Below are 9223 nucleotides of genomic sequence, written 5' to 3' on the forward strand. Positions count from 1 at the left end.
GAATTCAATTTTTGGGGTAAAAGCCTGAACAAACATTATATGTGTGTTACCCGTCAAGAAAGAAGATACTCAACGCAATGTTCTAAAAGCATTTTAACAGAATGAGACAAATCGAGAAAAAATCTACTGATTTTTTTTGTTTATAGTTGACATCAAGAGTCATGAGAAAGGGCATAAAAAAGCTAACGAAATTAATGAAGGTGTTGTTTCATTAAAATGTGTGTGCAAACAGTCTCACAAGAATGCGAGGAACAATTTGAAATTTTTTAAAGTAACCGAATTACACCTGTGTTTTATTACTACACTCCCGTGCTGGTGGGGTAGGTGAGGAGTAGACAGGAGGAACTCTCCTGTAAAAAGGTGGATAATATAGATAGAGGGAACCGTCGAAAATTTTAAACAGGACCTCGCTAACGGTACTAGCTGGATCTTGTTTGATTTAAAATCATTTATTAGAATGGCAATTATTTCTTTTGCAGATTCTTTTCCTTGGGCTGGACTTGCAATAGTAATTCTCGCCTTAATCAGAGGTTAAGGTTAAAAAATAGGTCAAGTCTGCATACGAGACAAGTGGTCCATCAGGCTGGAGCTAATCCCGGCTTCCATAACATGAAGCGACTAGGAGTATTTCCACTCCCCCCTGGATGGTATACTAGTCCATCGCAGGGCTACCCCGTAGCATTGAGTTCGCCGGTACCAATTTCTGTACCTGGGTGGAGAGAAGCACTGTGAGAGTGAAGTGTCTTACCCAAGAACACAACGAAATGTCCCCGGCTAGGGCTCGAACCCGGACCGCTCGACCGGAGACGAGCGCAGTAGCCATGAGGCCGCCGCCCTTCCTGCGAGGCAAGATAAGAATCCTGAAATTGCTGAAACACTGATCTGTTCACGCATAAAGGTAATTTCAAAATTCGTACATAGCTATCGGCGCACCAGCCCTAGTCAAGCAACATACAATAAAACCGGTAAAGATGATTCTCACGAAACCATGAAACGGATAAGACAAGATAAAAACTGAAGTGGAATTTTCTTGAAGTGTGGGTAGGAACAAGGACTGAATATTGGAGAGGCCATGACAACCTTTCCAGACCTAGTTGAAGTTAGGACAAATTCTAAATTCAGTGGCAGTAAGGTCGTAGCCAGAAAAATGAGGAATGAATGAGGCAATGTTGTGACAAAAAAATTGACTGAGGCAATGTCCATCGTTAAATTCTCTTCCTAGGTATTTAGAGTGTTTATGATGATTAGAAGCGAGAAAATCGAAAAAATTGAAATAAATCTATGGTACAACTCTTTTGCTAGAACCTCTTGTTTGTCGAGATATTCGCATACTTAAAGAGTTACGACCCTATCAAATCAGTTGAACTCTAACCTGGTCGTTCATTAACATAGGTGGTCCCTCTCCCCTCCCTACCCCTTTAGGAACTCTATTAGACCTAGATCTTTTGGTCTGCGATAAGGGGTGTGCTACAAGGATGGACAAAAAGACTTAAATTGGTTTGCAACCAAAACAGTTTTATTTCCTTTTCAATAAAATCTCTTGCACCCAGACCCAATATAATTAAACTACCTAGCTTAAAGAAAAAACCCACTTTTTTGCGTCATCTTTTCTTTTCTTTTTTTTTTTTTTTTTTTTTTTTTTTTCAGCAAACTACATTTCGTTGTTAGAAATCCCCACTTCATTATCAATTATCCCAGCACCCCTTAGTCTATGTTAGGCTTATTCCCGGTTTGGTAATCTTCTGCAATTCCAAAGTCCTAAAAAAAAAGGAAAAATATATATAATTAAAAATAGACCAACGCAACTCATTTATCAAATGGAAGGTAATGGCTGTGAGTTATCGATGGGGAACTATGGGATCATGAGATTATGGGTATAAAGATTAAACAACCCAGACCTTTCAACAATATTCTTCCTCAGACGCATTAACAATTCATCAAGTTTAAACAAAGGAAATCATAACCGTGACGATGTTTGGATATCTGATCATAACAGCCGGATTGATTTAATTTTATGATTTTATTTCTCCAGTATTCTCTGTAGTGTTAGTGTCGGTTGACAAGATATATTGAACATTCAAGACCGTCTCTGACAACATTTTCAAACACCGCGAAGTTTGTAAAAAGCACGTCGCCACGCGTTGCGTCTTCAATTCTCTTCTGGGTGTTTGAAAATGTGGTCAAACACGGTTTTCCGTGTTTGATATTTTACATCAAACAATAGGCGACCGCGTAACCCACGCTAGATATGTCAAAGCTTTATTGCTTAAACAAATGCAAATGATTTCTTTTGTTTTAACCCTATTCCGCTTACCTCAGGCCAATTTGTAAACAAACACATCTCCGTTCTTGTCCAGTCCAGACCCATGGCCGGTCTTCCTGCTAAACTCGCACAGTTTAGACTCTCCGTACTTCTTGTAAGTATTCTCAGCGTCATCTCCTGACCAACAGTTCTTATTGTCTGCTCCAAAAATCTTGAAGCCAAACGCCTCAGCTTTCTCCTTGCAGTAGTCAAAAATTGCATCGGGGCCCTTAGCACTCACTTTGTCGTCAAATAATTCCGGTAAAGCGAAAGCGTCACTAGGGGACACGTTGTTGAAGCAGTCAAGTGGTTGCCAAACACCTTTAATACATAGAACAGAAGAAGTAGACTCTTTAGGGGAAGGATTGTCACTATCCGTATAGTCCCAGTTTTTTGTATGTATGTAAATTGCATAACTTTTGTGTGCATTGGCATTGGTTTTGATCATAGTTAAAAGAGGGAGCTGGTTAAGATACCTGCCGAAGTTATTTGTTATATGTTTTGTTGGTTGCTTTGGGGGTTGACCCTGCACAAAACCTGGCAAAATACAAAAGGTGGTTATGTGTGCTCAACTAACCAATAGAAGCATTACGATTATGTAATTCATACGTAGTCGATGAGCATAAAACAAAAGGTGTGCAGGGTCAAGAACCTTCCGAAACAACTGTTAGCCTGTTTGTTTGCTTCTTTGAAGTTTGCCGGGCTTCTTAACCATTTCCGGATCCCTCCATTAGCCATGTTTTGATATATCCGGGAGTATGACTTAAACAGCCACGTGCAATCTTTCAAACAACTAAGTACCTTGGCTGAATGTTACATTGTGAAGTGCCCCCTGATGGCTGAAAAGTAACAACCTGGCCCTTCAGTTTTTGAAGTTCCACGTTCTGTGTTAGTAGAGGTACAGTAAATCAAAAGTAAGGCAAGCCCTGGGTGAAATCCCATCCAATACAAGGGACTGGATTGGGGAAATACTGGTCAGTGACGATAATAACTTCAGGTTACGTAGGATAAAGCTTCAAGGAGTACCACTATTCCGTTTGGATGGGATGCTAGGCCATTCCGACCTATTATTTTGCAGGGTCGCCGATAGTCATAAAAACATGTACCCATAAAAGTATTGGCCGGCCGGTTTATATAAAAGGGTAAAACGATGGCATCGTGAGAAATAAGTAAGTAACCAAAGCGGCATGTAAACTAAATATTTACCTTCTTTATTTTGGTACACGAACATTGTTTCTGAGGCCATGAAGCCATAACGCAAGCCGTTTTTAGCAGTTTAGCACTTTCCTTTGGCAAGCCCGTACATATCATAAGACCCTGCTGCATTTTCTCCAGTCCAGCATTTAGTGTCCTCCAAACCGAACAACATGGCCCCTTGGTTGGAAGCCGCGGTTACACATTGCTCATATTTCGTTGAAGTTTTGGCAAAACGTTTAAATTTGAACAGGATGTCGCCAAGGGCTCGTCCTCTGTTTTGGTAGCATCCAATTGGCTTCCACGTTTCTGTCAGTAACAAATATTTTCAGAACATTAAATGGAGACTAATGATATAACATGTATAAAACATATTCTCCGTGGCCTCAACTGTACAGCTTCCATTTAGCGCAGCCACACTAATGGAGTTTGACCGTGAACGAAACTAAACTGCTAGTAATTACAGTTCATAAGATAATACGCCACTTTGCTGTTGTGTGTCCATTTTGGCCTGCTCAACTGCTTCCATGCTCAACAGCGTTTTCAGTGAAATAATGTGATTTCCCAATTATTTAGCTCTTATTAACCGAGCAGGAGGTCTGTCTAGGAGAATCGTGATCGAGGTCGGGGTACAGGACGAACTGATTTGTACTAGCTGACATTTTGCTTGCGAACGGTGATGAGCTGAACTCGAAGGTGCCTAAATTCGTTCGTTCTCTTTACTTTTTTTCTCATCCGGCTTTCTGGCACGCACTTCCATAAATAAATATTTTCAGAAGATAGTCAATATATTTGTAATTTAGTTCGCAGCTCTTTCACCGCAAAATGTAACCGTTCTAGATCTAGATCTTACTAAATCTAGACTGCGTTCAATATCGATTTCAGCCAATCAAATTCGTGAATTCGGTAGTTCCCAGTCCTTGTGAGACAGCCATATAATAAAAAGAAATAACAAGACCATATTTTTTTCGTTTTAGGGGTTTTTTCATTTCCTTTCGATTTTTTGTACATTTCCAGTCATCGTGTGGTAAATGTATTGAATCTACTTGCAACTGGACTTCCAGATTAGTGCTCAAATAAATAAATAAATAAATACACAAACAAGATATAAAGTAAATAAAACTAAATAATTATAATTAAATAATTACACAATTCGTATAGCTCCAATTTTAGACCTTTTCTTTTGATATTTGGTGAAAAGTATTCGTATATGACTGGTATTAAAATGGTCATTTTGTTTTTAGATTGAATCATTTATAGTCGAGAAAATCGCAATTATGTGAACATGCCCATACATTCTCTGTAATGACGTTGCTATACATGCTCTGTAATTTAACAAATATTTTTTTCTAGCTTGAGTATTAGAGCTGTAGGTCTGAAATTTAGCAGGCATCATCTCTGTATCATTTGCCTTAACACTGTCTGTTTTGTTTTTGGATTGAGTTATTTATAGCTGAGCAATTACCAGTTTAGTAAAGCGATTCTGTGCATAATTGTTCAGGTTCAAATAATTGCATCATATTTCGCTGTTAGTAGGACGCAGGATTACAATATTGGATTACCATACTAAGGCCACTGGTACGAATCGGGCACAAAGGTCTTTTTTTCCTTTCATTTTTGCTGGGGATGAACAGCGATTGGGTATATAGAACTTTGCCGTAGTTTTCTTGCAATTCCCTTGAAAACACCACGTTTTAATCTTGACCTTTACCTCAGAGTTCCACAGCGTCGTACAATTTTTCTTAGCCTTAATATGCGTTTCTACGCATCACATCTCAATCTACGTTCGCTTAGAAATTCTCTGAGCTCTCTTACGAAACTTTCTTCGCGAACTTCGCGAACTAACTTACATGCTAATTCTCAAAGAGTAATTCGATGGATGTTCATTTAACTTGTCAATTATTCGAATTCACGTGCTAGCAGGCGTTCTTAAAATATTTTCGGTCGACACGCATACAAAAGACACGACATCCCTCAACGGGAGGACGGCATGTTAAAAATAGTCACTTGGAAATTTATATTTGAGAAAAGTACTTCCGAGAGCTAAACTGGTTTCGTATTGATTACACCATCAAATGATACATTATTAAACTAGTTATCCCATGCAAGAAAGTCACTCTGGCTTATAAGTTTGTGTTTGTCTAGGCAGTATCCTAACTGCTGACAGGTCTAATCTCCTTAGCAGGAAATCAAAGTATAACCAGTAAGAAAATGTTCTGACAAGAAACTTATTCTATGGAGCCAGTTAGGAGGGGAATCGCTCCAGCCGCCCAGTTATGAATTGTTAAGCCTACCGACCATCCTCTAACCTACGCGGTCTGATGATGGCCTCGTGCGTGATCGTTCTATCTTAGAAGCTTGTTTGTAAAAGCGATCTCAATGCAATATTAGTTCTGCTAGGGAAGGACATCTGCGATAAGCGCGATGTTTGCCAAAATCAAATACTCACTTTTCGTCAAGTTTTCACATGAACACATACAGATGTTTAATTAAAATCTCAGTCGAAATTTGGTCTGTTCATAATCAAGAAAGGATGTAACGAATAAATAAAGAAATATAATCAGCGACTTCTTAACATTTACAACCCATACCTAGTGACGGAAAAAGAGAAAGCAAGTCGTACGATTATGACTCGATTTATACTTACTGATAAGAATTTTGTACTTAAGCAAAACAAAGCAATTAAGTTAAGTTCAGCATTGGAGTCAAAAGGTACAATATTTTTAAGACTGACTTTTTTTATATATTTTCTACCCTTAAGGACTACTTTAAGGTTCGTTTGTCGAAAAAAGTGTAGTAAAGTAAGAATGAAGATACACACAACAAAGGGTTTTTTTAGTTACATTCCCTTCCCCCTCTCCAAGAGGACAAAGAAATCCATAAAGCAAAAAACAAAAAATATTGCGACTGCATATCTTGTTTATGCGGTTGTCCGGGTTGATAAATAAATAAATGAATAAATAAATAACAAGCCTTATTTTGTTCCAAGAAGGCACAGTAACTAACTATGCAAATAACATTTATTTCTCTTACTTTGACACTCCTGATTGTTGCATTCCCTGGTAGAACTGTCGGGTCCTAGTCCACTGCAGCCTTCTCCGCCATTTGAAGGTGGTGGATTGGTACATGTTCTTGTTCGTCTTTGCACCCCACCCCCACAAGTTTTTGAGCACTTGCCGTATGGTCCCCAATCCGAGTAACCACCATTCGCTATGAATTCCAGTATAGTATAATGACATATCATAGAATAGGGTAGAGTAGAGAATTCAGCCACAGAACACTATGTGTAACTAGTGACGAACGTGAAACACAAACACAATCTTTACTCTAAAACATTTATCAGTTTTTTACTTTTCGAAAAGCATTTCGAAGGAGTCAGTCCACCTTTGCAGTTGATACTCTACATTATGAACGCTACTAGGGGCAGTTTCGGTTTAAACTCTGCCAGACGATAACTGATTTGCGGGTGTGAGCCACTGCGTTGAGGTACCACGAGGTATCTGTTTTCCTCATTTCCTGACAGAAAGTCAGAGAATGCTTGGTCTTCCGGAGCGTTTTCACTTTTGCGGGATACCTTCCTCACCAAGGGCACGCACTGAACCAATTTGTTATAATTAATCAGGAATAATCATCGAACAGGGAGTAAACAACAACTGTAATAATATTTTTCTTCTGGGCAACTTTTGGCTATACCTGCTTTATCAGGAACCCATCACTCTCCTATTCCTATATTTTATAATTTCACACAAGTTTACCTGGACAAGGACTTTCATTGCAAGACCCAGTTTCCTGACTCGGTCCCAGAGACAAGCAGTCTGCTCCACCGTGCTGTGGAGGGGGATTGGTGCATGATCGGCTTCTTGAACGGGAGCCTCCACCACACGTGACCGAACATTGGTCCCATTCTCCCCAATCTGAATAGTCACCTTTGACAGCTCCTTCATGAAATAAAATGTCCTGTCAGTTTTAAATTTTTAAAGAATTTATGTTTCAACTGGAACATTGTAAAGACAGTCTGAGAAAATAATTTGGGTAACAGCTAGAATGACCAATTGTGAGTTCTATACGCTACCACGATGAAGGAGTAGGGCGACAAGTTTCAATGACGCAACGATTAAAAATGTACCTCTCGATGAACAATCGGGGAGTCTTAATTGTAACCCCCTGGTATTCGAGTTATCACTCTAGTTTTCATTTTTCGTACCGCTGTTCTTCGTTTAGAGAATGAAGACACTCTTGAATAAGCTACGTCACGGTTTGCACATCTTGAAAAGTTAAGCCTAAATTTTTCAAGTTCGTCGTTTGTAATCCGTGTTAATCTTCTCCATCCTTAGCCATTCTCGTTCCTTTATGGTTTATTATTATCTCTTTGGTACTTTTTCTATCTTGGCGAAGAACTATTTTCAGGTTTTCTTCAATTTAAAGGTAATTTTGTACGTCGTCAAAATAACCTAAAACAGTGACTGTGCTCCTTTAAGTGGGGATAGTTTTCTTTTTTTTAGTTTAAAAAAAGTCACAAAAAGCTAGAGCCGCAAATATCGTAAATGATACGTAATTGACATTTATGCTGAGACAAAGTTATATAAGGAACACAATAAATATTTACTTGAATCGCAGCCATACAACTCCATTCTCATCGAAATGTGTCCATGCCATTCTTGGGGAAGAATTCGAACATACTGGGCCTTGATTGGCTCGATCAAATCATTAATGATAAGGGTGTTCTGATCCTTGTTCCCAATGTATTCCTAAAATTGTAGAGTATATGTATGTCAGTGAAATAGTAAAAACACTATACAGGGCATCTCACAGGATGAAGTGGTGCGGATCCGCATAATTCGCTGACATCCGCATCCTCAGCATAATCAGAGCTTTTTTCCGCATGAAATAAAAAGTGTTTCACGTTAGCGATAACACAGCCCCTTATCATCCTTGGGAGTAAAAATTCCGAAGATATTGATTATTTCGAACTAGTTTTTCTCCTGAAACAGCGAATGAAAACAAGTCATTTCGTTCGTGACGAATTTTTAACCTCCAGGCGTTCCAACCTACTTCAGGCGAAGAGCCTGGAAACTAGTTTTTCATCGTCTGATGTAATGCCTGGTTACTAAGTTACGGATTCTCTAAGAACGCAACAACGCATTCTTTAAGAAAAATTCCACGTTTCACTGTTGTTTGGTACATTGGAAAGGCTTTATCATCAATTTTGTTAAGGTGGCTGAACGCAGTTTTGATACCTGTGTTCATTCACCTTTTTCTCCCAAACCCTTGATCCCTCGGTCGCCAAAAATGGCAGCAAGCAAGTAAACAACACAAACTTTGGTTTTTTGATAGTTAAGCTGGCGTATGTGCCATTGCCATGGCAACATGAATAAATATAAACAGGCCTTTAAAATCGGTTTTGTTTATTTGTAGAAAAACCAGTCATTAGATTTTCTTTATAATTTGCATGCAACAAGCTTGTAACGATTCTCACAAGTTGACACCATTTTGCTAATAATTTAACAGAGAGAACTTTACTTATCCCTTGTTGAAGGTTCACTGGAATATCTCAAATCTCCTTTGTTAAAGTTCAATTATTTTCAATACTCTAGTTACTTATTTCCTAATGTATTCTCATGCAAAATTTCGTGAAATTCTAATGAGCGGTTCTCGAGAAATAGGCGTATTTCGAAGAGACCGAGAGTGCAATTTTTCATTCAATCGCAGTTTTTTGACTTACTACGC

General features: G+C 38.7%; 1 pseudogene across 1 annotated transcript; it reads right to left on the bottom strand.

Moving 5' to 3' along the window:
- Nucleotides 1-6387: 6387 nt before the first annotated feature.
- Nucleotides 6388-8127, bottom strand: LOC145489549 (ectin pseudogene; annotated as a pseudogene). Its single transcript, XR_014049606.1, has 3 exons — nt 8103-8127; nt 7252-7434; nt 6388-6706 (listed from the first exon to the last, which is right to left on the bottom strand). The product of XR_014049606.1 is annotated as an ectin pseudogene (transcript).
- Between the last annotated feature and the right edge of the window lie 1096 nt (nt 8128-9223).

The sequence above is a fragment of the Orbicella franksi genome, chromosome 6, assembly GCF_964199315.1.
Source record: "Orbicella franksi chromosome 6, jaOrbFran1.1, whole genome shotgun sequence".
Taxonomy (NCBI): Eukaryota; Metazoa; Cnidaria; class Anthozoa; order Scleractinia; family Merulinidae; genus Orbicella; species Orbicella franksi.